Below are 27,298 nucleotides of genomic sequence, written 5' to 3' on the forward strand. Positions count from 1 at the left end.
ACTGGGGACTGAAACAGAAATCAGGTTGGCTGGCTTAGGGTGTGTTGAAGGCTGAGTTAAGATCTAAGTGGAGATCTCCCAGCTCACACTTAGAACCACAGTTTGTTCCTTGGTTTAAGGGACTTCTCTCCCGCCCTTTGCAAAATGTAGCAGAGTTTACATCCAGTCATTCAACAGAAGTACACAAACATGATGAAAGCAAAACAATTCAAGAATGGCATAAGTAGACCAATAGCAGAATTCAGCAGTATTGAGACAGGTCTTCGGTCAGTCTACAAAAATGCCTTAGTGAATAATTTTTTAACCTAGTACTAACAGATTTAAAAAAGATTTAAAAAGATAATAAAGCAGGTGTCACAGCAAGCTACATAGCTGATGGAAAAGTTTGGAAATACCTATCCTTTACTGTCACTTCCTTGTTTTCCAGTGACCATGACATTCTGAGAAGGGCCTCAGAGGAAGACCATAATGCCCAGGTAGGCTGCTAACAGGGAAATAAGCCTGAAAGTTGCATGAACCTCAAACTGTAAAGAGAGTTAAATGCAACACCTTGATCCACAATCTGAAGCAAGCTAATAATTATGGTATATCTCTCGGTGTTGGCAAAATTTGTTTCCAGCAAATCATCTTGGCTGCTATACATTGAACTAATTGGAGATTTTGAACTGTATTCAAAGATAGCTGCACATACAATGTATTACAGTAGTCTAAATGGGGAAGTTAGTAGAGTGTACATCACTGTGCTAAACTGTTTCTGACTGGGAGATCTTATAATTGACGAACCACCCTACACTGGGGAAAAAATACTCTATGCCCCTTGTGCTTCAGGTGGCAATGTTGGAAAAGGGAATACTCCCAAATTGGAAAGTCAGTCATTTAGGATAGGATTGCAATCCCACAAGAATAGCTTGAATTTCCCTTTTCCAGACAGGGAATGCTTGGACTCAGTGAACTCAGGGAATGCACAAAATCCTTTCTTCAAGTCTGATCAATATTAGTTCCATTTATACACAAAGAATTAAAACTCCATGACCACCTTCAAATAGAAGAATTTATGACTGTGAAGTCTTTTGCATCTGCAGACATTAATTGATCACTTACAGGATTCTTGTAATTCTAATTAAGCTTGAGGCCTTTGTGCCTCAGGATGCTCATGTCCTTGCCAAAAGTCACAATCACTCAGAACTGCTGCTAGCATTTTGCAAATGAAGGGAAATTGGAGGTTGTACTCAGGTAACCAAGGAATTGTGAGGGAAACTATGAATGCATTTCTCAAGAGGTTTCTGCCCATGGGTATAAAAAACATAGAGGCTGGGCTTGGAGAAATGAAAGCAAATTTGGAATGTTTGCAGTGGAGATCATCTGCCTCTCACCGGCTCCAAATATTCTTCTGGGAGTCTGGATGTGTGGAAGAAATTCTCTACACAACAGACAAAAGTTGGCAAGGTCTGAAGCTCAAATTACCACACATTTTTGTTTACAGAAACATTTTTGAGGGATAAATATTCAACAAATATTGCAGGAAATAGCAATGTTTCTGTGAGGCCGCAAAGGAACTTAGGTAAAGGTAAAGGTTAAGGTTCCCCTTGGCAATTTTTGTCCAGTCATGTCCGACTCTAGGGGGCGGTGCTCATCCCGTTTCCAAGCCATAAAGCCAGCGTTTTTGCCCGAAGACAATCTTCCATGGTCACATGGCCAGTGCAACTTAGACACGGAACGCTGTTACCTTCCCACCGAGGTGGTCCCTATTGATCTACTCGCATTTGCATGCTTTCGAACCGCTAGGTTGGCGGGAGCTGGGACAAGCGACGGGAGCTCACTCCGTCGCGTGGATTCGATTTTACGACTGCTTGGTCTTCTGACCCTGCAGCACAGGCTTCTGCGGTTTAGCCCACAGTGCCACCATGTCCCAGAACTTAGAGCATCTTTATTTTTAACAGACATATTATGGCCCATCTCTTTCAAACAGCAGAATTCAGGTTCATTGTTTTATTATAGAATTTTCACATGATTACACGGCCCATGTTTGATGATAATCCTTCTAACAATTTATCAAAAGAAGGCTATTTGACGCAACCAAAAGCATCAAAGACACATTTATGACTGATATGTGTTTTTCCATATTGCTCAGTCCCAGTAAGCCATCTTATAATGGCTGGCAAAGTGTCAAGGCCACTCACATCTGATCAGGTCAAGATTCACACAGACAACAGTTGTTTTTTACAGGCAACAGGTTAGGAGAGAACATGTAACAATGGTTATTTTGGGTGGTCTGATGGTCTTTGGTTGGTTCTCAATTAATCTACTTTCCTAACACCTTGGATCAGTGGAGTCTGAAAAGGCACCCTGTGATGATGTACAGCTTATAGTTTAAATGGAGCGGAGTAATTAGCAATCTCAGACTGACAGTTCAGAATTCATGGGTCTATGCTGTCTCCTCAAAGGAGTGTATTTGCCAGATTCCTAGCAATGCAGATGTTTACACAAGTGCACAAAGCACAACCCAGACTTTATCTGGGTAAGTCCCAGTGTAACAGTTTCCATGTTGTAAAGGCTGCAAATTATCTGAAGTTTAAACACCTTTAAAAGTCCTCTTGTTTCTGAACACTGAGTGTAGGTAACCGAAGTATATGCTTATGGGCAGATGGAACCTCTACCATTTGAAAGGCCTCTCTTCATGCTATAGGTTAGTGGGTAAACACTTAGGAAATATGTTTACTAAACCCCACTCAAATCTAGGTCAGTCAGTTTCCCAAAACTGATGTGTGGCAGAGATAGTTTTAAGGGCTAACTCTCATTGAAATGGGAGTTCTATATTTGGGCTGTACCACTCCAGAGGGGAGAATCACAACAGTAAAATATTGTATATGGAAATTTATCTCCACACAATTAAAATCAACATAACAGGAAGAATACTGGTATACAGCTGTCCTTTCTGACAGTGTTCTGTGTGGACAGGGTTCTATTTTGTTCCTACCAATTTTTGGTAAGAGATGGCTAAAATTGTTCTGTTTCCTCTCCTGCAGTGTAGTGTGGTTTAGCCCAGACATTAGTTTATCATCTCAAAGAGATTTGACACTCCTAATCAGCTTGGCTACTGGCTAATCCTAATTTTGATTTCCCTATTCAGGAAGCCAGTTCTGACATATTCCTTTATGGTTTACCCAACGGGACTGAGAAAAAAAATCACATAAAGATTACAGTCTACCTTGACCGGTTAGAACTTCCTCTAAAATAAAATAGCAATCTATATTTCATAGGTCTACCTTCCCAAAGGCATTAAGAAATAAAAAAGCTTTACCTTATTTTGGAAAAACAGAAGTGCAGGCAACAGGCAGAGATCGTTAGATATTTAGTGGCTTGCCCAAAGGAACAGCCACCTCGTGAATTTGTGGCTGTGGGAAATATGAAACATGGACACAGGCTATGCCTCACACAGGGAAGAAGGAGGCACTACCAAAAACACACACAGTCTACTCAGTTCATGAACACTTCCTCATAACATTTTGATTCTAGCTGAACATAACACATGCCAGTTGCACATTGCCTCATCCCTGATGCCAATGGCATGGGGAAAGGGAGAGCAATATACAGGCCGATTGTCTCATGCACTGTGTTCAGTTATACTTGTCTGAGGAAGAAGGGGAAAGACATACGGTGTGGCAGTAGCTCTGTGTCTCACTTAACATCTCTTTCCATTTTTAAAGGTGAATTAGAGAAGCTCTTTGTCTCCTGTATTTGACGGTGTTGTTATAAATGAGTCATTTTTCCTTCTTTTGAAGGAAATAACCTAATGTATCCACGGCATCCTAATTTAGTTCTTACCAACCTCCATGCCTTTCTTGATTAGACCCATAGTGAAATGTTCTTCCTAATGTAAATGGCAAAGCTGCCCTCCATCACAAAGTGCACCCTAATTTGTATGAAAGAGCTGTCCTTGACAATTGCTTCTGACTGAGCTCATCTGACCTTGCTTTGTTTTAGTGCTTTGTCTGATGCACAAGAGATCTAATGGCCTTGGCAGTTGGTGTGAGGAACCACTCCCTGTGTCCCCAACTCCACCTTGAAAGGGCTGAGGTTCATTTCCAATATGATCATTAAAAGTGTTCTCAGGTAAACAAGGAGGATAAAGTTGAAGCATATTGGCTAAGTATTATACATTGTTCCTGTAGTGACTAAAGGATGGAAACATTGGGGGCAAATGGAAGGAACAGAATAGAAAAACATACGCACAAAGATAAGCTCTTTCTGTTAGACAAAAACTGCTGAGCACATGTAGGGAGGAGAGATCCATTATTGCCATAATTTCAACATGTATTTTTCCCAAGTATATACATATGTGTTTCTGGCTTAGTAGAACTAGAAGGGGAAAAAATAGAACAAAAGGAGAAAAGTACGTTTCTAGGATTCCAAGTTTTGTTCATATGTTACATTTCAAGAAGGGAGTGAGAGAGGGACTGAAGAGGAATTACCTGGAGGATCATGTTGCAACATAAGCACATTTGTATCAGTTTCATAATTGGATTAGGGCCAGACATAAGTGGCTTATGGCCTGAAACAGAGAGCAACTAATATGGATGCATGGTAGCAGTTGGAAGAAGATATAACATTAGGGGATTCACAGTTAACATTCCCCCCTCCTGTCCCAATTGCATCATTTGGCATAGATTTAAAGGACAGGTATTACTCTACAAATATCTCTTAGCTACTGGAGCACAGCAACGAATTTCAGAAGAAGATCAATCTATGCTTTCTAGACTACAGCAATGTATTTGACTGTATGGATCATGAGAAACTATGGGGTGTTCTGAAAGAAATGGCTGTACCTCAGCACTTGGTTGTCCTCATGTGTAACCTATGTTGTGGGTAAGGACAGAACATGGAGAGACAGAATGGTTTCCTGTATAGCAAACTGTATACTGCAGTTTACCTGTTGCACCATGAGGCTCAAGGTGTCAGATAAGGATGCTTTTTTACCTCCTTACCTGTTCAATCAGTATACAGAACATATCATACAGAAAACCGGACTGGATCTAGATGAAAGAGAAGTAAAATGTGCTGGAATTAAAGTCAGTAATTCAAGATATGCAGATGACGCCATCTTACTGGCAGAAAGCAGCCATGACTTGAAATGATTTTTAGTGAAAATGAAAGAAGACAGTGCCAAGCAGGACTGCAGTTGAACATTGAAAAGGTTAAAAAAATGACTATAGAAGAACTACATGGTTTTAAAGTTGACAATGAAGAAACTGAAACTGTTCAAGATTTTGTATATCTTGGTTCAATCATCAGTCCAAATGGAAACTGCAACCAAGAAATCAGAAAAAGGCTGAGATTCAGAAGGGCAGCAATGAAAGAATTAGAAAAGTTCGTCAAGGGTAAGGATATCACTGGAGACCAAGGCCAAGGTGATTCACTCTGTTGTGTTCCCAGTTGCTATGGATGGGTGTGAAAGCTGGACAGTGAAGAAAGCTGGAACCTCCCCCCATTGAGCCTCTTGGTGTAGTAGGTAAATTGCAGAACTGCGGCCCAAACTCTGCTTATGACTGGGGTTCAGTCCCAGATAGCCAGCTTGAGATTGATTCAGTCTTCCATCCTTCTGAGGTCAGAAAATTGAGCCCCTAGCTCACTGGTGGGGGGAAGGTGTAGCCTGCATAATTCAATTGTAAATAGAGATGGACATGAACTGCCAGTTTGTCACTTTGTGCCAGTTCCTTTATTGCCCAAACAGATATCAGACACTTTGAAGCCCCTCCTGCCCTTCCCTGCCCTGCCTCCTCTGGGAGCTTTCTCTGTGTGGTTGCCTGCCAGGGAAGGTGGGCCTTTGAAGCACCAAACACCTGTTTGGGTGAAAAACCAACTGACACAAACCACCAAATCAGTGATTCATGCCCATCTCGAATTGTAAAACACCGCACGAGTGCTTTAAGTACAGTTAGGGACAGTTATGCAAACACCATGCTTTTTAAAATTATTTGTTTGGCATGTGGTGCTAGAGGAGAGCTTTGTGGATATCTTGGGATTGTCAGAAAAGTGAACAAGTGGGTCCTAGAGCAAATCACATCAGAACTATCCTTGGAGGCAAGTATGATAAAACTGAGGCACAACTTACTTTGGGCACATCGTGAGAAGGCAAGATTCTCTGAAAAACACAATAATGCTGGGAAAGGTCGAAGGCAGCAGGAAAACCACAATAATGCTGGGAAAAACATAATAATGTTGGGAAAGGTCGAAGGCTGCAGCAAGAACCATATATAAGATGCACTGAATCCCTAAAGGCACCCACAGGCTTGAGTTTGCAAAGGCTGTTGAGGGCAGGACATTTTGAAGATCACTCATTCATAGGGTCACCATAAGTTGAAGGTGACTTGATAATGACAATTACTCTACTCACCATTCCATTATCCTCAGCTAGCCCATTCACTTGCTGAACTGGCTTTTCTCCACCCACTCACCTCCTTTTCCAGCTTGTTCTAAGAGTCTTGTTCAGGACTTTCGCCCTCATTCTCAGTAAGGTCAGGGTAACTCTAAGAAAACCACCCCTCGATACTTCCTTCCTCTCCTTCCAGACAGAACTTCCCTTTCTGAGGATCAAACAAGAAGGCAGCCACCAATACTTACTAAAAAGTAGTCTTGCTGTAACCCTCCCATTCTCTTGATGCTCAGAAAATGAAAGTCTTTGCTCAAGCTTAAAAGAAAATTTTTCAGTGCTACAAAGTCAGAAGCCTGTATCCTAAATATCTCAGTTTGGTTTCAATTCACTGTGAACTCTATTCTCTCCATTCTGTTCTAGTATCTTCTCTACAAGTCAAACCCCCTTACTTCACTATCAAGAACCTCGCTCAATATGTACCAGTGGTTTCCAAACTGTGTACTGTTATGCCCCAGGGCACTGCCAAACCCAGACGAGGGTGCAATAGAGTCCTTGGAAGGACTACTCAGGATGGGCTTCCCCCTCCCCTTGGAGGAGCTGTGGCCAGGGGCCAGTAACTCTAGATAGCCATGAGTCAAAAAAGTTTTGGAACTACTGATATGTACTCCGAAGTGCTAATTGTGTGTACAGTCCAAGACAGTTCATTTATAGGACTTCTCTAAAAATTCCTTCACTGAGTGATAAAATACTCTTCCCCAGCTTTTTATTTGTCCTCAGACTAGGACCAAGATTCTTGAATGTGTCCTAAGTGAACAGACGCTAAGACACAGTGTTTTATAGAATGATGGGGTTTCCAACCCATGAAGAAACTGCAAAGTATCTCATGGTCTTTGCTGGAAGTCCCATTTAACTCAGTGGAACCACACCAGTTGAGTCCATTTTTTTTAGCTGAAATGCTTTCAAGAAATGGAAGAGAAATATTAGTAACATGAATTAATATTCTGACCAATCTAGGTTTCAGAGGGGAGATTAGTCTCTCTCTCTCTCTCTCTCTCTCCTCATTGGTGCAATGCACTATTCTGGGTGGCTTACAACAGTAAATAAAACATATACTAATGAACTACAGATAAACAATAAAATTAAAACATTTAACCAAATAAACCAGATGGCACCTGAGGCAATGCTCTCTATATAAACAGTGGGCTAACTGGCATAAAATCAAAATCAAACAGGGTCAGTATGGAAGACCTCCCTGAAAAGCAGTGTTTTAAGTTACCTCCCAAACGTTAACAGACACTGCTCCTCTGGGGGCTGGTTCCACAAAGTTTGTGCTATTGTGAAGAAGGGTTTTGTTTGGGGGGGCTTCCTGTGGGTTTTTGGAGGCCTCCTTTGGAGTAGCTACCTCAGAAGCATAGCCTGAGTGGGTCAGGCTGATGACATTAGGGAGAGATGCGTCAACAAATAATGCAGGGTCCACTTGTTTTTCTGGTGGGTTGATGGTATCTACAAAGCTTTCTTCCAGCACCATGTTTTTAACTAGTCAATATTAGGGCTATGATATGAGCTAGGAGGACATCCTGCCATGTCCTTCACCTTTCTCCTGTTTCAACTCTCTTTAACTCACAGTGTCTTTTTTTTAAAGCCTTTCACTTAGGAGAGTTGTCAACAGAGAGGTCAAATGTTCAGGAGACTACATGAGAGGCAAAAAAACAAACAAACACCAACCCTCTCCTTCCCCCTCCATTAATGAGCTGAATGTGTAATTTGTATGCTTAGATCTTCAATTATTTCACCCTATCTATCTACTTCTGATTAGTAAGTGCTGGAGAGGGGTAGAAAACCTCAAAATAAATAATGAACTTACATAATCAAGCCAAATGTCACACAGCTGCTTTTTATATTTAAGGATATAAAATTGCTACTACAGCAGACTAATGTTATTCTTCGGAGATAACCATGGTTGCTATGGTGAGGAAGTTTCATGTTATTCGGTACAGGGAGGACAGCATCCATTTCATGAGCTATCTGAAGGTATTTTTGATGTTGAAAATGGTTGTAATACCAATTAATCTACTGCAGACTGTAAATTGTACATTTATAGATACATTTTTTTATGCTAGAGTATGCAGCAGGTATTTTTTTTTTAAAAAAAGCTGGTGACTGATGCCTCTTATAATAAAAAAGGGGGGTAAAGCTCCCCTCCCTGCCCTGGCCACACACAGATGATAAAACACTCCTTAAGGTCACACAGGGGACGTGGTGGCACTGCGGGCTAAACCGCAGAAGCCTGTGCTGCAGGGTCAGAAGACCAGCAGTCGTAAGATCGAATCCACGCAACGGAGTGAGCACCTGTCGCGTGTTCCAGCTCCCGCCAACCTAGCGGTTCGAAAGCATGCAAATGCAAGTAGATAAATAGGGACCACCTCGGTGGGAAGGTAACAGCGTTCCGTGTCTAAGTCGCACTGGCCATGTGACCACGGAAGATTGTCTTCGGATAAAATGCTGGCTCCATGGCTTGGAAACGGGGATGAGCACCGCCCCCTAGAGTCGAATACGACTGGACAAAAAAAATTGTCAAGGGGAACCTTTACCTTTACCTTTAAGGTCACAGTAATGTGGTCTCCATGAGGGTATCCTAGAACAATATTTAAGATTTTACCCTGTAAGGCCAGAGGTAAAGGTTCCCCTTCATAGGGGAGGATTCAGTTGTGCAACTTATTCCAGCTGCCAGAGAAACCTCAGTGTCTAGAAGCTCTCTGTGTGCCATTCCTGAAGAATTTCAGTGTTAGTCAAAGCAAAAATGAGATGTGTGTGTGTGTCTATGTGTGTGTGTGTGTGTGTGTGTGTGGGGGTGTATATTGGAAGTCCACCAACAGAAGACAGATGAATGGGACCAAGTATTCTCATGACCTTGAGTGTTAATGAAAATCTTAACATTGGTCCTAGTGCTGAAGCACGAATAGGAAGGAAATCACAAATTTCCCCAAAAGTGGAGAAAAAGAAGAACCTTCGCGAAGTTCAAGACGTTCCTGTTGTGGCTTCTAATTTTACTTTTAAAAATGGATTTTTTTTAAGCCAGTACTGAAAACTATCCTGTTTTAAAATGTAACATGTTGGTTCAGATGAAATCAGGTGGTGTCAAATAGGTTTCTTTATTTTAATTTCATCAACCCTTATCTTTCAGCTCCAATGGTCTGTACTTGCTTCTGCAATTTATTCAAATAATAATAATCCATAAGAAATTGGTGGTTTTCAGCAGTTTATTACTTGTTATTTAACACTGGGTGGAACAGCAGTTTGTTTTGTGAACAACCAGTTCCAAGAGGTTTATTGCTGTTATAAATGATAATCAACTATTTCTGTCATTGCTAGATTTGTTTAGAGGAGACACAGGTGACCAGTTACATATGCAAATATTTAGCAGCAAGAAATATTTACTCTGAGGATCGTGGGTCAAGATTCTTCATCATAACAGTCAATTATATTTACAAAAACTACTCCATAATCTTTTATCCCAACTGTTCCTTTTCAGCTATGAGTATGTGAAAGGGAGGGGCATCAGAACAATTACCACATGAGCACATTGTGTAGTTTTTAATACATCATGAGCCCACAAAAGGCAGCTTACTGTTTCGCAAGAGTCATGCCTATCACGTTTTTATATCTCAAATTATGACGCTGCTGGGGGTGTGTGTGAGGACTCCCACAGTGAGGCGTGCCTTTGCCTGCTTCCCCGGATGACACGCGATATCATGAGGCTGTTTGCGAGAACAGCCGGGGTGTGTGGAAACCGGAGGGCATTTAAGGATGTGCACCCCTCGTGACTTCCTCCTTGTTTGCTTGGCATCCCACCTGCCTGCCCTATATTCTAGTGTGAGATTAGCTGGTCGCCCTTGGGGGTTGGATAGGAATTTTTGACCTGTCTCCTGATTGGCCAGCGGAGGCGGGGATTTTTTTGCCTATCCCATAATCATAATGGATTAGGAGTGTTGGCCTTTGTAAGGGTAGAGTAGGCCATCGGTCACACTGGCAGGTAGTGCGGATTGGACAGATATTGGAACTGGGATTTTGATGGCAATGGCAGGAAATTGTGGCTCATCTGAACTCCCAGCACTGCGGATCCGGTGATTACAGTGCTTGGAGGGAAAGATGCGCTGGGGATGCACCTGGACCCATGGTCGGCACAGAGAGACAGGCAGGGGGTCCAGGGCAAAATGGGGGCCAGTAGTTATCCCACGGTAGTTAAGAAGGGGATAACGGAGGCCTGGGGTCAGCCTATTGGCTGTTCGATGGTCACTCTACAACCCAAGATGGAAACCTGAATCCGCACTACAGCAGGATCCCCCCCCCCTTTGCCAAAGGATTGGCAATATTCATGAGAACTGAATGGAGTTTAATAAAGTGCGGCCCGTGTTTAACCCATACACTTGGTGTTGCGTGGTTATTCCGGGGTAAGGGGGCAATGTCAGTTCCCACTTTTCCAAATAAGTCGCTTGCTGTAATAGGCTGGCTAACAGTAAAATGTTAGATGAAGACAAGCCAAACCAATACAAGTATACACTGACACAGATACAAAACCAGGTGAGAAAACAGGGAAGGAGCAATATTATATTCCTCACACATAAAGCTAAAATTAAATATTTATCTATGGCTCTTAAAAGCCTGCAAAGATGATTCTCATTTCTATGAAAAAGAACCCAACAAGTAGGTGCTGCCAGTAGAAACTTCATTGCCATATCCCAGCCAGTCTAATTTTGCATAAAAATAAAACTCATATATCAGAAAAGGCTAGAGTTAAAGCTTGTACCCCCTTTTTCAGCTACCATCCTACCCAACACGGCTGGTAATCCTTTACAATTTAAACTTTGCACACTGTCATATAGATATCACAAACAGGGAAAATGTGTTTGTGCAAGGATTATGGCTAAACAAGCCCTGCAAGGACCAACACTTTCCTAACTGTGAGGTGAAGGTATTGTGGCTTCCTTTTTTAATGCTCTCACTGGACAGAAAGCTTTTGATCTAAGGGGTGGGAGGAATGAATTATATGCTTTGAATTATTTTTTCTTAAAGTGGCTGTAATTACCACTTTAAGAAATGTTAAATGTGTGAAATGCAATTTAACGGCTTGCTTTGGCTCATCAGTGCTTGTCATATCTCTATATTCCAACTGCATTCATACATAACAAAATATCTGCACACTGTTAGATCTTTTAGACATTCTTTACTTGGACTTCAATATACATTTTGATAGAGGCCCTAATTAAAGACTCCTGAGCAAATTTGGAGCTATGTTACTAGAAGAGAGGTCCTCTTACAAAATAGCAAAAGTTGCTCCTCTTGTGTGTTTCTGACTTATGGTGATCATGAGAGGGAGGATTTCTATGACATTTCACATTTTCTCTGCAACCTACATTTGAAACCATAAGCAAGTTCAAACATGTTTATGAGTAATCTGGTCTTTTTCACCAGATAACTCATAAACATGTTCAAACCCACCCATAAGCTCAAACATAGGTTGCGGGGGGGGGGGGAATGACAGTCATAGAAATCCTCCTCCTAGTAATCACAATAAGGATTTGGGAGTATGTGAGATATTCCAGGAGCAGTTTATTATTGCCATGAACTTCCTCGGCCTGTAGTGGATTTTAACCTAGATCTTCTGAGTCCTAACCCAATGTCCTATCCATTGCAGCACAGTGGCTGTGAGAATACCAGGTACTTAGAAAAGAAAATAAATTAAGAATAAATGGCCCATAATCATATCTGTGGAATTAATACAGTGGAGTCCTTCAGTCTATATTCCTGGCTAGTTCATTATAATTTCATCATAAATAAACATAAACCTCTTCAGCAAGGTAGCCAAGTTTGCTGCCGACAGGAAATTAGTTATGGTGATTAGAACAAAACCAGATTGTGAAGATTTTTTAAGACAATGAAAGTTTCTCAGGGAATCGGCATTAAAATGGCAAATAAGATTCAGTGTAATCAAGTGTAGAGAGCTGACCTGGTGCTGGCTGACCAAGAAAAGGGATTTCAGATTTTTAGTAGTGAAAATGTCAACCCAGTGTCCTGCTGCTGTAGGACAAGCAAGTTCTATGTGACACACAATGAGAAAATGAATAAATCTAAAGCACCCAATATCAGGCTGCTTTATACAAATCTGTGGTGTGAACTTGGTATTTGCTTTGAGTTCAGAAAGTAACTGGAATCTCCAGTAAAATGGGTTATATATCCATTTCCGAACCAATACACAGTGAAATAAAGAAGCCCAGAGTGAGACTCAAATCAAATTGTGGCTTTTTGAACTACTTTGGTGTTTTAGTTGAAAAAGCTAGAAAAACAAAAAACTAAACAAAAAAGAACGCACTTGATGCCAGTGAGTCTCACTTGAAAAAATAAAGTACAGTACCACTGAAACAGAACCAGAAAACCCAAAGCAAAAAAATATTGACAGTTCAAACACAAATGAAAAGCCCAAGCTCTCCTGGAAGCCCCAAACATGAAGTCCGCAGAAGAGCTCATGTTGACCCAATAAAGCAATTTGTCTCATTATCAAAAGAAATTGGATTCCACACACCCCTATTTTCCTTCAGGCAAATGCAGAACATATTTGCATTATATTTTAGACTGATTATCTCTTTATGTATGTATGTATGTAGGTATGTAGGTATGTAGGTATGTAGGTATGTAGGTATGTGTGTGTGTGTGCGCGCGCGCGCGTGCGCATGTATGTATGTATGTATGTATGTATGTATGTATGTATGTATGTATGTATGTATGTATGTATGTATGTATGTATGTATGTATGTATGTATGTATGTAGCATGGATATCTGAAGCCTCTCCAGTGGTAATTAAGTAGGTTGGCCACATTAGCCTTAGGAATAAGATCCTCTGCATTTTATACTTCACTTCCTCCCCCCCCCCCACCATGCCTACTGCTGGGTTTCATTTTTGCAGCACATTGGCTTCTTCTTTTTTCACTCTTCCTGTCTGTGTTCCAGAAAGGATGGGTGACAAATGCAACACACAAAGCTGCAACCAGGTGCTGTACTCACTAGAGCAGCAAAGGTACTGCTGGATAGGTCCATTATTTACTGGAAGTGTCTGGCTGCACTTGGGAGTGCCACCTTGACAGGGACTGGACTTGATGATCCAAAGAGTTCCTTCTAACTCTGCAATTTTAAAATGATGAAGAATGATGATGATGACGATGGCGACAACAACAACAACTAATGGAATATTCCTTCCCTCTTGAATAAATGCATTTGTTGAGTGAATTTCAACAAATTGCACATTTCCCAGCATGGTAGTGGGAACTGAATCATAGAGGAACTGGTGGGAGTTTTGCCCATATTAATGTTTTTCACTAATCTGAACCATATAATTACATACAAATACTTTTGATATTTAGGTAAAAATACAAGTGAACAGGCTACAAACTGGCTCCAAGCAAATAAGTTGCTATTTGTAAGAAAAATAATTTGAACCAAATTGAAGAAGATGGTATTCACACACCCCTAGTGAGAACATATTTTGAATATTATGTGTAATTCTGGTCACTACATATTTACAGAAATATTGCAGAGATAGAAAAGATGCAAAAACAACAAAAATTACCCACAGGCTGGAACAGGTCTTGTTTGAAGAAAGGTTGCAACATCTGAGACTCTTTGTTTTTTTTTTGGGGGGGGGGAGGAAGAACCAAAAGATGTAAAGAATACTTGTTGAATTATTCATTCTCATAATTTTAGCCTGCCTCAGCACAATCTCAGTGAGGAATAATCAGACTGCACAAGATCACATGCCTCCAGGCGAGCATTTGTCAAGGAGCCCTAATTGAGAGAGCATGAACAAAGTTCTCATCACAGTTTCCACAATTTGTGCAAGCTATCTCTGTGCAAAACTAGGGACTGTTCCTGTTGTGAAATAAAGCTCACAGAGCAAGCAGAGAAGAATGGGCTGAAGGTGACTCAGTCACCTCTTCTGATGCTTCCAGTATTTAAAGGACCCTGGTCAATGTCCAGTTCAAAGGACACAGATTGGAAGAACAATAATGTAAGCATTCCCTTATACCGGCAGTCTTCCTTTGCATGCCTCATCTCGCAGTGGTTGCAGGATTAGTCATTCAACCACTCATGCAACAGGGAGCCCACTGGGATTGGGAGGGATTCTTACACAATTGTCTTTCTGCTCCACATTCCCTGAACAGGATACTGGCCCATGTGACAAAGCAGCAGCCATTCTCATTTTGCACAGATTACATTAAAGCATTACTCAAGTCAGTACTATTTCCATTAAAGCATCATCTCTGCAATTTTGCTTAATTTGCACCAAAAATAGTTCTTGTTCTCTTGTCAAGAGCTCTACAAAATACCTCACCCCTCCAGAAATAAGAAGAATCATTTTGCTCTTCATCATGGGAGTTAGAGAACTGATAATTTATAATCCTAGCAAGAGCAGACATGGTAGAGGTGTATAAAATTATGCACAGTGAGGAAAAGTAGAGATTTTTCCCCACTCACATGTAACTAGAACCTGTCATCATTCACTGTAGCTGAACAGGGGGCAATTTCCTCTTGTAGGACAAAGTTAAATGATGAAATGTACTACCAAAGAATGTAATGCTGGACATCAATTTGAACAGCTGTTTAAAGTACAGTTAAATAAATTTATGCGGAAGGGGGCTAGCACCGTCTACAAAATGGCTATATGTTACTTCTAGCATCAGAGGAGATGTGCTTCTAAATACCAGTGCCTGGGCAATGTGAATGTTGTTTCGCTTACATTCCATTCTTGGGCTTCTCTCTAAGGCACCTTTTGTTGCCCACAGTAGGAGCAGAATGTTTGACAAGACAGATCATAAGGGCTCTTCTCCCATTAATTATTTCAGCCTTCCTACATGCAAAAGCATTTTACCAGTCCTTGAAGCAATGTCTTCATTTCTGCTGCATTTGTGTCTGTGGGAAGGCAGCAGGGGAGAAGTTAATATAGCCGTGGATCATTGACAAGTACAATGGTACAGGGTATACAAAGAGGTGTGTAGGAACACATTCTCCTTTGCTCAGCAATGCTGCCTTAGGAGTAGGTTGGACTGTTGGTCCTTCTAAGCTCCGTTGAATTAACACAAGTTAAGATTTTTAAATCCCTTTCATTTCAGCTATGCTGTCATTTTTACAGGTTGGGCTTGTCTCAATCTTATCAAGCCCTAATCAGACGTATGCAATTCCAACTGTTTATGCTTCACAATGTTCTGCAGGGGAGCAAAAAGTATAGCCATATTTTCTTACCATTTAATTCACAGTAATTGCCAAAACATATCAATTTAAAATCACAACCTAATTTCTAATGTACAACACAAGTAATTAAAAGTGGAGCTAGATAACGAGGATTACAAGTTCCAGAAGTCCAAAGGGAAATCAATTGGAAGGGATTTTGAGATTGTCTCAACATCTAAAGGAAAACCTGAATAAAAACAGTCAAGAGCTGAGGAAAATCTTCTCTTAGCCCTGCTGGGAAGGATTTGCCATGTCGGCAAAGTCTTCATTAGTGTGTTATCCCTCACCTAAAGGATAATTATGGAGGAGGAGGAGGAGGGAAAGAAAGAGAAAAAAACCACATCTTTCCTTACAGTATGTGAACGTGGTAGATATGTGTACTTAACATTAGACAAGCCTTTGTCATACATTAGCATAATTCTCATCAAACTGTAACTGTATGGAAATTGGACTGAGTGGGTGGTTGAATGCCAGAGCTTCTCTGTTAACTGCCATTAGAACTCATGCAAGCAATTGTGATAAATGTACAGTAGTTGATAAATATGTAAAGGCCCCTAGGCTATCCACATGTTCTTCTGACCAAAATGTGGCATTGCTGAGCAAAGGAGAATGGGTCTCATGGAGAAGGCACAACCTGGCCCTCTGGCCTTGTGTTGCAATGAAATCTAGCCTGAAGGAGAGACAAGCACTCTAGTAATATTTGCAGAATGGTATTTATTATCCTGTAGGTGGGTATGCCACCTGAACCAACCTGTTGCAGAGCAAAAAAAAAGGGCTTAATTTGTGTATCATCAACAAATGCAGGTTGCAATTGAGCATGAAAACAACTTGCAGATGTTACATCTTGCCTTCACACCTGATTTGCAGCCAACAAATCCCTGAGGCCTTTGCTGGAATGCTGTTTTCATGTTAGCATCAGTGCTTCACCATTCCTCAGAGAACCTAAGCAACAAAAAGTGGTGGCTTGCATTGCTCAGTCCCCTGATTCACGGTATCTTTTCTTTTCAGAGAGGCAATATTATCAGTGCACCTATGAAATCTTTGTCTTCCCTTTAGCACATTAACACATGCCAAGTTGGTTTCATGAGTATGGTGGCCAGTTTAGGATTTTAAAAAGAGGATATCAATTTGCATAATATTTGCACATACTGATTTATGTATATAGAATCCTATCTGGAAATAACTGTGCTTTTAAGAGCAGAAACATATGTCACCATAAATTAAAATACATCTGTGCCTATTTTGTCCTTTGGCATTCCAGCCCGTGTTCCCCATCCCTAAGGCTATCTCTTGTTAAACTGGACTTGAACGGGACAATCCTCCAAATGGAGGACACCTTCAAATAGAGGACTATTCTCTCTATGTCCCTGGTCAAAAGTGTCTCATTCATGACATTACACAGAGAAGATTTGGGATTTTGCATCAATTTCTTTCACCAGTCAGTGCAAAACAAGGGTACAGCAGTATGTGATGTGTGGTGGCCTGAGTGTGTGTAACTTCCTCTGGGGCTCTGTTGGCACCCTGCAGGCATCACTGACAGAACATCACGAGAAGGTGCCTGTGAGGAAAGGATACATCACAGGAGTAAAGCAAGCCAAGGGCAAAGCATGCACACTAGCTACTGCCGCAGTGGACTGTTATTTTTTACCAATCCAGAGCCAAGGTTGGGCAACAGCTCCCAATTTCCTAGCCATCATGGCGGGTTGGAAAAAGGAGCTTTTCTGATTCAGTGGCTTTCAAACTGTGGATGGTATAAGTAAAAGCTTTTTAATATACTGATACAAAGCACTTCAGAGATATTCTGACTTTTCTCCTTAACTGATTTGGTGATATAAAGATGGAAGAAGCAGTGGAAAAAACAAGGGCTACAAGTAGAGGAAGACATCCTGTAAAATCCCTGCAAAAGTCATTGAAAGAGGCAAGGCAATGGCATGATAAAATATCACAGTGAATGTTGGCATACCCCCTACAGCCATTTATCATGACCTTCTAGAACAGCAGTGATAGTAAAAAATATAACTTTCTTGAAAGATGGCTTGACTTGTCATCTCTATAAAGCAAAGCCACAGCAACAGGTGTGATTTCTGCGCTTGAGGCAACATGCTCAGTTCACAAAGGGTGACAATTGGCATCAAGAATCCTAGGTCTGTATGAAATAAAAGTATGTTTTAAGGTGAAAGATAAGAATTTTTTCTTTGCTTTCTTTCATTGTGTTTTTGAAGAGAATCCCACATAATCCCATAGCTAGTCTGGCCACTGGCCATGCTGACTGTGGCATGAAGTCCCAAGGCCCAACATTTACCATCTCTTCTCAGGAGACTCAAAACCCTTTTGCAGCATGTAGAGAAGTTCCTGAGGAAAACTTACATGAGAAGCCTGAAAACCACCCATCTGTGCCTCACTAGGATCTATTTAGGCATAAGCTCTGTTTAAACAATTTCATTATCTGCCTGATATTTTTCTTTCTAGGCTGCTAGATAAATCAATGCTGTGGTGGGGGAGATGGTGAAACAGAAGAGGTTCAAAAATTCTTCACAAAATGTTATCTCAAAAAAAGCTTTCCCCTTTGTTCTCTGGTAGTAGCAGAGAAAATCTTTGATATCCAAACTATGAAACTGGAATACAGAAAAGGTAAGTAGGAAGAAAAAGGGAAACCCTATAGGAAACATTATGAACTGAGAAAGCTGTCAAGAGGGCATCCTCAAAGGCACATATGCCAGAAGGCAAATACACTACTCAGTTGATCTCATTCATGATTTTAACTTACTGTAAATTGGCTTCTTCTGGTATCTTCGGTATTTAGGGTTGGCCTGGAAAGACTGAAATAGTTAGATGAGATGTACGTATTGTAATCTCCAAAAGGTTAATTTATAAAGGAAACTAAGGAAATCAATAGAAACATGCTAGCTCATTAGCTTATGATATTTTTTTTATAAGAGCCCGTGACTAGACCAAATAAACATAATATTGCCTCCAATTGTGCCTGAAGGCAAAACATGACATTCCATCATTTAACTGCATGAACTTGAACCACAGTCAGTAACCTTAGGACTCGAATCTTCACACTTCACTTACTGGATCAATTTGTCCCCTAAAGCTGTTTACAGTTCAGTGATTCCTACTGACGCTAGTGAAGGAATGATGGCGTGTTTACTCACTGACGTGCTGTGGTGTTCTGCTAACTAGGCTCCTCACATCAGGGCATCCAATAGGTATTTCCATTTCATTTCAGGCTAATGGCTTCTTTCCACTCCATATTTCCTGGTTTACAAAGGATCTCTGTGCATGTGTGGGTTGGCCTAGCCTCAAGGGAATCAGGTTCCCTCTTGTCAACACAGTCTCAAACATACTGATTTTGATTTATAACTCACTTATTCTTTTTCAGTAGGAGGCAAGATTCAAACATTGTGGTGGCACTCAAAACATCTTGGGCCCATTGTTTCCTTTTGCAGTGGCATATGACAGCAAGGAGAAGAGAGGAGAGCTGTTGGATGTTGGTCATCCAGCCTGAAGATAAAATCCCAAATTCAGAATTTCTCTCCCAGGTCCTTATGAAGAGGGAAAGATCAAAGAACAGTTGAACTGGAATACCCCCTGCAACAACAATCAAAGCAGCAAAATAGAATAGTCCATCTTGCCTAATTAAATTTGTGAGAACTTCCCAGAAAGAAAGGAAAGAGGGATACTGAAGAATACTATTGATCTTTGTATATGATTTGCATAGCTTGATGTAGTGGAATTGATGAGGTGATGGGATGCATCTCACTCACATGCCTCATAATTAGACATGGGGACAAATATAAAAACTAATCAGGATATTCAACAAATATCCCTGATTGGTCAGATATTAGTTGTTTTGTATTCTTGGAGTCCTTTTAAAGCCTGCCTGAAGGGAACAGCCTGGGGGATAGCTTGGGTCGGGCTTTCCCCTTTTTTCTATACCTCGCAGGGGCATAGGAAGAGGGGGAAAGGATCAAAGCAATCCCCCAGCTCTGTTGCCTTTGCAAAGAAAGGCAGCGGGGCTGGGTGGTGGTGGCTTGGCTTGGGCTTTTCCCTCTTCCTATGCTCAAAGGCAGCAGGGCATAGGAAGAGGAGGAAAGCCTGACCTAAGCCATCCTCCAGCCCCCAAAGGCAGCGGGGCTGGGGGATCACTTTGATCCCTTTCCCCTCTCTTCCTATGCCATATGGCCAAGGCTTTTTTTAAAGATAGCCTCAGGGGCTGTATAAAAAAATGACTGAACGAACCAACAAATCAATTTGTGGTTCATCGGGCTACTGGAGAGGCAATTTGTGGGTCGTTTGATGACCCACGAACCCAGACAAAGTGCCATGTTGGTGCTTTGTCCGCATCGCTACTCATGATTGCAGCTTAAATCCTGTTCATGCAGCTATTCTTCATAAAGCTGATAACACAATCAGCTGTGATAATGTTCTGGAAATAAAACATCTCCAGTTCTTCCCACAGAATCCCTAGTTGTCATGGTGTGGCCATTGGGAGCTGCAGGATGGTGGGAAAGTCTTTAATTTCCAAAATCGCTGACACTGATAAGTTCATCCCAACAGCGGCAGACTCCAGTCCCCACTTTCTGGCAGCCATTTTTTCTAATCAGAAGAAGAAAGAGGAAATGACTTCAGAGATAGGAGGAGGAAGGAAGCATAGAAAGACCAGTCTAACAAACAGATCAGCTAGTCTATTTACTAATCTTCTATTGGTACAGATTACTTGCTGCATGTATTGGTGTGCTGTTCCAAAAATAACCCTTTAAAGTAACAGGTTTTTTTACCTCAACATTGCAGATAAGGGAGCAGCTGGAGTTGAGAGCAATTTAGTTATTGCCACTTACTGATGGTGTACAGGGGGAAAAGAACAAATTAAGAATGTTTCAATGTATGGTCAAACCTTTTAGCCACTAAGTTACACCAGCTTTTATATATACCTACGTAGAAGTATGTCCTGTTTAGGTGGAGAGATCTACTTCTAGACAAGTATCTATAGGACTGCAGCTTCACTATTGTCTGTTAATTTAGACAGCAAACTCAAAAAAAATGTGTAAATTGAGGACAGCTGGATGCGTCCTGTGTTTTCAGACTAAATTACTTTTGTTTGTACTTCTTATCCATAGGTTCACTGAATTAAAACTCACTCTCCTCCTCCCCAGCCAAAAGGTTTGCGGAGCAACTTACATACAATCTTTTTTTAAAAAAAGATTATTCCTGCCCACAAGCTTATAACCCCAGAAGATATATCTCTAAAGGAAAAAAGGAAGGGGGAAGAAACAAGATGGGATAAATAGTCTTTCACAGGATGATTCATAAATTAAAAAAAAAAAAACCAGTGCCATGCTCTCAAACTCGTCAAACATCCCTAGCAGAAATAATACATCTTGCACCATCTTTGAAAGATGCTTTGATTCTATTAAGTCTCTCAATGCTGGGAGTGCAAGTGTCATGCATCAGCAGTTTGAGAATCTCTCTGATGGGTGCAATGCAAAAGCATTTTTAGGCTGAAAAATTGAGTTGAGAGAAAAAGAGGATGTCAGCCAAATTAGTATGACCAAGGTTACTATCTTGATATTAGAACAGAAAATAATGTACAGCGCAAGTACCAGAACAAGGGGCTCAATATACCAGTTACCAATCCCTGCCTAGATATATATGTTAGCAATCAGACAGATAGGAGGATGAAGGTAATAGAATCATAGAATTATAGAATAACTGAGTTGTAAGGGGCCTATAAGAACATCAAGTCCAACCCCCTGCTCAATGCAGGAATCTAAATCAAAGCAGATCTGACAGATGGTTGTCCAATTTTCTCTTGAAAGTTAAGACATTTTTCCTGATATTCAGCCTAAATCTGGCTTCCTGTAGCTTGACCCCATGATTATATGTCCTGCACTCTGGGATGACTGAGAACAGATCCTGCCCCTCCTCTGTAACTTTCATGTATTTGAAAAATGCTATCAGATCTCCCTCAGTCTTCTTTTTTCAAGGCTATACGTGCCCATTTCTTTTAGTCTTTCTTCATAGGGCTTGGTTTTCAGTTCCTTGGTTATCCTTGTTGCCCTCTGAATTTGCTCCAGTTTGTTGGCATCCTTCTTAAAGCATGGAGACCAGAACTGGGCACAGTATTCTTGATGAGGCCTAACCAGTGCAGAATAGAGAACTGGTACCTTGTGGAATTTGGAGACTACAGTTCTGTTAATGCATCCTAAAATTGCATTTGCCTTTTTTGCAGCCATATCACACTCTTGCCTTATATTCAGCATTTGATCTACAACAATTCCATGATCATTTACACTCCTAGTACAGTATTACTGAGCCAGGTATCCCCCATCTTGTAACTGCATTTGGGTTTCTTTTTCCCTAAGTGTAGAACTTTGCATGTTGGTTTTTGGGATTTGTACTCCAAGAACATCTGGGGACCCAAGGTTAGGAACCACTGTTTCTAGATCTGCTTTTAATGCCATCAGCCATGGGATCTTTCTAGACCCCCTTGCCATGTTTAACATGTGAATGCATTGCTTTGCAACCCTTCTGGGATGAGTGATTTAAGACAGTAACACATAGAGATGCCTGTTCAATGCCATTGTTAAGAGGCATCTACATCTTGTCCCATGTGCTATTTAACACAAAACTATCCACCTGGAGTTGTGGGGTTCAGTACTTAGATACATTAACAAACTCTCCATCTCCATTCCATCTGAATCACATAAAACTGTTAACTTCTAAATCGGTATTTGATGCTAGTAATGGACTGGATAAAGGTAAGCACACTGAAGGCAGATATGCTCTTTGTCAGTCAAGAGGCAGATCAAGGGATAAGGATTCAGTCTAGCTTCAAGGGTTTACTATCCTCTTGAGGGTTGCTGGATGGTTACTTTGAATGCCCAGGTTTCAGAGTCACTAAAAATAGTTTTGCAGAGCTAAAGCCAAATGGGAGCTGGATGCCAATCAGGGAACTGGCAGTTCAGGCCACAGCAACATATGCCTTAAGTTACGTCAGTTACGTGAATAACTTAAGCAGTTTTTAAAAATACCATGTGGTCCAAAATCCTCTACCTGGAATGCTAATTGGTTGCATGTCTCAATAGCTTCACTGGCTACTAGTCCATTTCTGGGCACAATCCAAAGTGCTGGCTGTAAGCTTTAAAGCTGTTCATAAATTGAGATCAGGCTACTTGAAAAGTCACTTTCTCCCATGGGAGTTGACCAGGTTTTAATTTTCATGGAATACTGTACACACATTTAATGACATGTGGGAATGGTGGGGGTGGCTGCTAAAAGAGGCATGGCTAGCTCCTTTTTGATGGCCTCCATGTAGCTGATATACAATGAATGCCTAATTTGGAGACGGGTTTTTGACTGTTTTACCAGGTTACTAGAGTGGTTTATCTGAATAGCACCATTTTGTTCTTAATTTTATTGTGGTGTTTTCATTTAGGTATTCTTACACTTTATAATAAATGTACTGTATTGTTAATGCCTTTGAGCACCTTTTCTGGTCCAAAGGCATAAAAAGGCATTTAGAACTGAAATTAGGACTCCTATAGCAAGACTTCCCGAGTAGTCTAACAGTAATAACCATTTTTGTTTCTTGGGGTCTGATGGTTTTCCTCAGTTGACTGAATCTTGAAAAGAGCCTCCAAATTCTGACTTGTGGTGAATTCATATTATCCCATCATTCCTCATGCTGTAAGCAGTTACATTAAATAGATCTTACATGGGTGCATAGAGACCTTGTAATAATAACGCCTAACCCAACCTACCCCTTCACAGATTGCTGCCTTGTCGTGGTGAAGGGGTTTGAGTAATTCAGAGAAGCTATGGGCTATGCTGTGCAGGGACACCCAAGACTGACAGGGTGAATTTCGTTGTATGTGTATATACTTACAATGACAATAAATTATTATTATTATAGTGGAGAGTTCAGGGTAAATAAGATCCACCTCGAGCAGGAATTGGCAAGCCACCTTGGGAAGCTGGATGTGGTCAAACAGGAGATTGCAAGAATTAATATTGACATCTTGGGCATCAGTGAACTAAAATGGACGGGAATGGGCGAGTTCAATTCAGACAATTATCATATCTACTATTGTGGGCAAGAATCCCATAGAAGAAATGGAGTAGCCCTCATAGTCAACAAAAGAATGGGAAAAACTGTACTGGGATACAATCTCAAAAATGATAGAATGATTTCAATATGAATCCAAGGCAGACCTTTCAACATCACAGTAATCCAAGTTTATGCACCGACCACCAATGCTGAAAAGGCTGAAATTGACCAATTCTATGAAGACCTACAACACATTCTAGAACTGACACCAAAGAAAGATGTTCTTGTCATTATAGGGGACTGGAATGCTAAGGTAGGGAGTCAAGAGATAAAAGGAACAACAGGTAGGTTTGGCCTTGGAGTTCAAAATGAAGCAGGGCAAAGGCTAATAGAGTTTTGTCCAGAGAATAAGCTGGTCATCACAAACACTCTTTTACCACAACACAAGAGGCAACTCTACACATGGACATTACCAGATGGGCAATACCGAAAACAGATTGATTATATTCTCTGCAGCCGAAGATGGAGAAGTTCTATACAGTCAGCAAAAACAAGACCTGGAGCAGATTGTGGCTCTGATCATCAGCTTCTTATAGCAAAATTTAAGCTTAAACTGAAGAAAGTAGGAAAAACCACTGGGCTAGTCAGGTATAATCTAAATCAAATCACTTATGAATACACAGAGGAAGTGAAGAACGGATTTAAGTAACTAGATTTGGTGGACAGAGGGCCTGGCGTGCTGTGGTCCATGGGGTCACGAAGAGTCGGACATGACTTAATGACTAAACAACAACAACAATCCAACCTAAAGGAAACCAAATTTGAGAAAAGAGGATGATTGCAAAATATGAAATTCTTCAAGAGGAAGACAGAAATATATATCCACATAGCAGATAGATGTATTTCATCTGGATACAAATGGATTAAAACTGTAGAAGAGGCAGAAGGTAGCAGCAGCAGCAAAGGGGAGGTTAATTTAAAGTACAAAGCAATATTAGCAGTTTTATATATATTTATGTTTCCATTAACATTTTTATGTGAGTTTTTAATAAATTCTTTCCCCTAGCAACAAAAGAGGGCATTCATAAGGGAACAGCAGCACTCATCAGATCATAAAATCATTTGAAAGAACATTTTCATTGCCTCTCAGAGCAATTTTGCTTTTGGGCAATAGGCCAGATCACATATACAGAACACAGTGGGGACGGTGAAACATGAAGTTTTTTTTCTTCACACCTGCCTTATTAGCAAAAAGTAAATCAATTCTTTAATGTGCATAGAAGATATTTAGATTCAGATTTTCTTTACACCTGTTAAACCTGGAAATTGAGACAAATATATACATATATATTAAAGAAGATTAATTTGAAGGTAATATATAGAATTTATTTAAAAATGGAAGATGATGCCATATTTAGTAAGGTAGGAGATTGTGAAGTATGAGAAGTACATTAGATAGAACAATGAATAAAACAAAGACTGTTGAGTAACATTGCACATGTGTTTCAAAAGTAAATAATAGAAGGATAGATTCTGGTGTCACAGTAAAACATAGATTTGCTATTGGTTTGAAAGTCATACTGTGTGGCCCATAAAGTTTTATGCCAAGTCTAGTAAGAGAAAGACACTAAGAATATATCCATATATATACCCTGTTTCCCCCAAAATAAGGCCTAACCTGAAAATAAGCCCTAGTATGATTTTTCATGGTGCTCGTAATATAAGTCCTACCCCAAAAATAAGCCCCAGTTAAATGAAACCCTGCCCTTCACTATTGTGCATCAACCAGAAGATGACACGACTGTATTTGAATAAATGTAGATTGTTGTACATGAAAACAATAAAATATCCCCTGAAAATCAGCCCTAATGCTTTTTTTGGGGGGGGGGGGGGAGAGCAAGTATTAGTATAAGACCCTGTCTTATTTTCGGGGAAACACGGTATACAGTATATATGTACATATCTATTAGGCTAGGAAGGACTATGCTATTATAAGAGATAGCACTGAAAGCCGCCAGCCTTTCACACAATCATGCCATATGTACCTGAAACTGGAAGATAAAATCATCAACACATGTATTATATAAAGAATTCCATTGTCTCTCTTACAAATACCTAAGACCAACAATTCTCAGACAGCGGAACAGTCCTCCTTAGGAACAGGGACAGCTATATAGGCAGGTATCTTCCTTTCCTACTAGGGAACTTGGCATACTTGGAGAACTTGGCAGTAGATAATGACAGATGTTAAATTTAAGGACCTGGTTGCAATCCCATTGTTCCATCACCCCAACATGATCTGGGGAAAAAGGGGGAGTTTTCTGCACATTTCCTTGTATGTGTATTTAGGACTGGTTCAGAATATGCCACTTTTGGAATTGCTGTTAACAAATCCAAACATGCAAAAGCAGGCTGTATGAACACATCTGTACAGAACATTCCCTCACCATTCATCTGTGGAACAGATTATTAATGGTAGGTTGGAACCACAGAAAGCAACCTAAGTTTAACAGTATCTGGAATGATGTCTTAAATAAGTACGAAAAACAGAAATTTAGTATCTGGAGTACATATGGGCAGGAACCTTGGTTCGGAGACTCATGCCTCTTTGAATGTAGAGCATCAGAGGTGCTTCATGTTCCCTTCACCCGCCTGGATCCCCCACTCACCAGCCGGCACGTGCTCCTCTCCTCCTCCACTTCAGCTGTTCAACCAGCGCCTGGCAGGAGCACAGGCGTCCCTGCCCCGCCTCCTTGGCTGATCGCCTACTCAGACAAGGAGGCAGGACAGGCAAACCCATCCTCCTGCCAGGGACTGATCTAACAACTGAAGAGGAAGAGGAGAGAAGCGCTCATTGGCTGGTGAATGGGTCACTGGCCAGAGAGGCAGGAGACGGAAACATGCGGCACCTGTGACACTGCGCGTACGAACCAGCACAAACCTCCGAACTGATCTCTAATCAGGAGTATTTCAGGCCCAACAGATTAAATAAGATAACAACGATCATTTTAGCATGTAATGTTATTTCTGTGCTTTATACCTTATGTTTATTTTTATGTAAACTATTTGTTTCCTGCTCTTCCCTAGAAGCTCACAGCAATTCTATAAGCTACATTACAATGGGGGGGGAAATGAACTGTACAAGTTCATACAGGGATATGAACTTTATTTAGATCCATTCTAAATCACTTCCAGAATTAACACCAATAAGTGATTTCAGGCATTTAAAACTGGACATATTTGTGATAAACCCCTCAAGAACCACCTAGGGCAGGATTTTATGAAATCGAAGACACCAAAGAACGGTGCTTATAATTATATTTTATATTTTATTATTTCTCAATAGCCAGCCAGGCATTATGCATAAACAAAAATTAAAACCCCTCTTAAAGGCAGACAATCTTTATTTATTCATATCAGACCATTGCACAATTTAAAATTATGGATCTATATATAATATAGGCAATGTTAAAAACAAATTAAAATGTTAAGGCAATTAGATTACTTTTGACCAGAAGCAAGCTACTTCAGTAGAGTTACCTTGGCCATTTGCTAGATCTTCATTTGTACCCATGGTGGGCCATAAATTGCA

The 27,298-nt window shown here is 40.7% G+C and overlaps 1 protein-coding gene and 1 long non-coding RNA gene across 2 annotated transcripts in view; one reads left to right on the top strand and one right to left on the bottom strand.

Moving 5' to 3' along the window:
* Positions 1-27,298, bottom strand: part of DNAJC15 (DnaJ heat shock protein family (Hsp40) member C15) — an 89,338-nt gene that overhangs the window by 36,835 nt on the left and 25,205 nt on the right. The window lies entirely within an intron of this gene.
* Positions 12,872-16,224, top strand: LOC144588238 (uncharacterized). The gene is made up of 2 exons (XR_013543686.1): positions 12,872-13,031; positions 13,200-16,224. It is a non-coding gene; the product is annotated as an uncharacterized LOC144588238 (long non-coding RNA).

Source organism: Pogona vitticeps, chromosome 3 (genome assembly GCF_051106095.1).
Source record: "Pogona vitticeps strain Pit_001003342236 chromosome 3, PviZW2.1, whole genome shotgun sequence".
In the NCBI taxonomy this organism is placed as follows: Eukaryota; Metazoa; Chordata; class Lepidosauria; order Squamata; family Agamidae; genus Pogona; species Pogona vitticeps.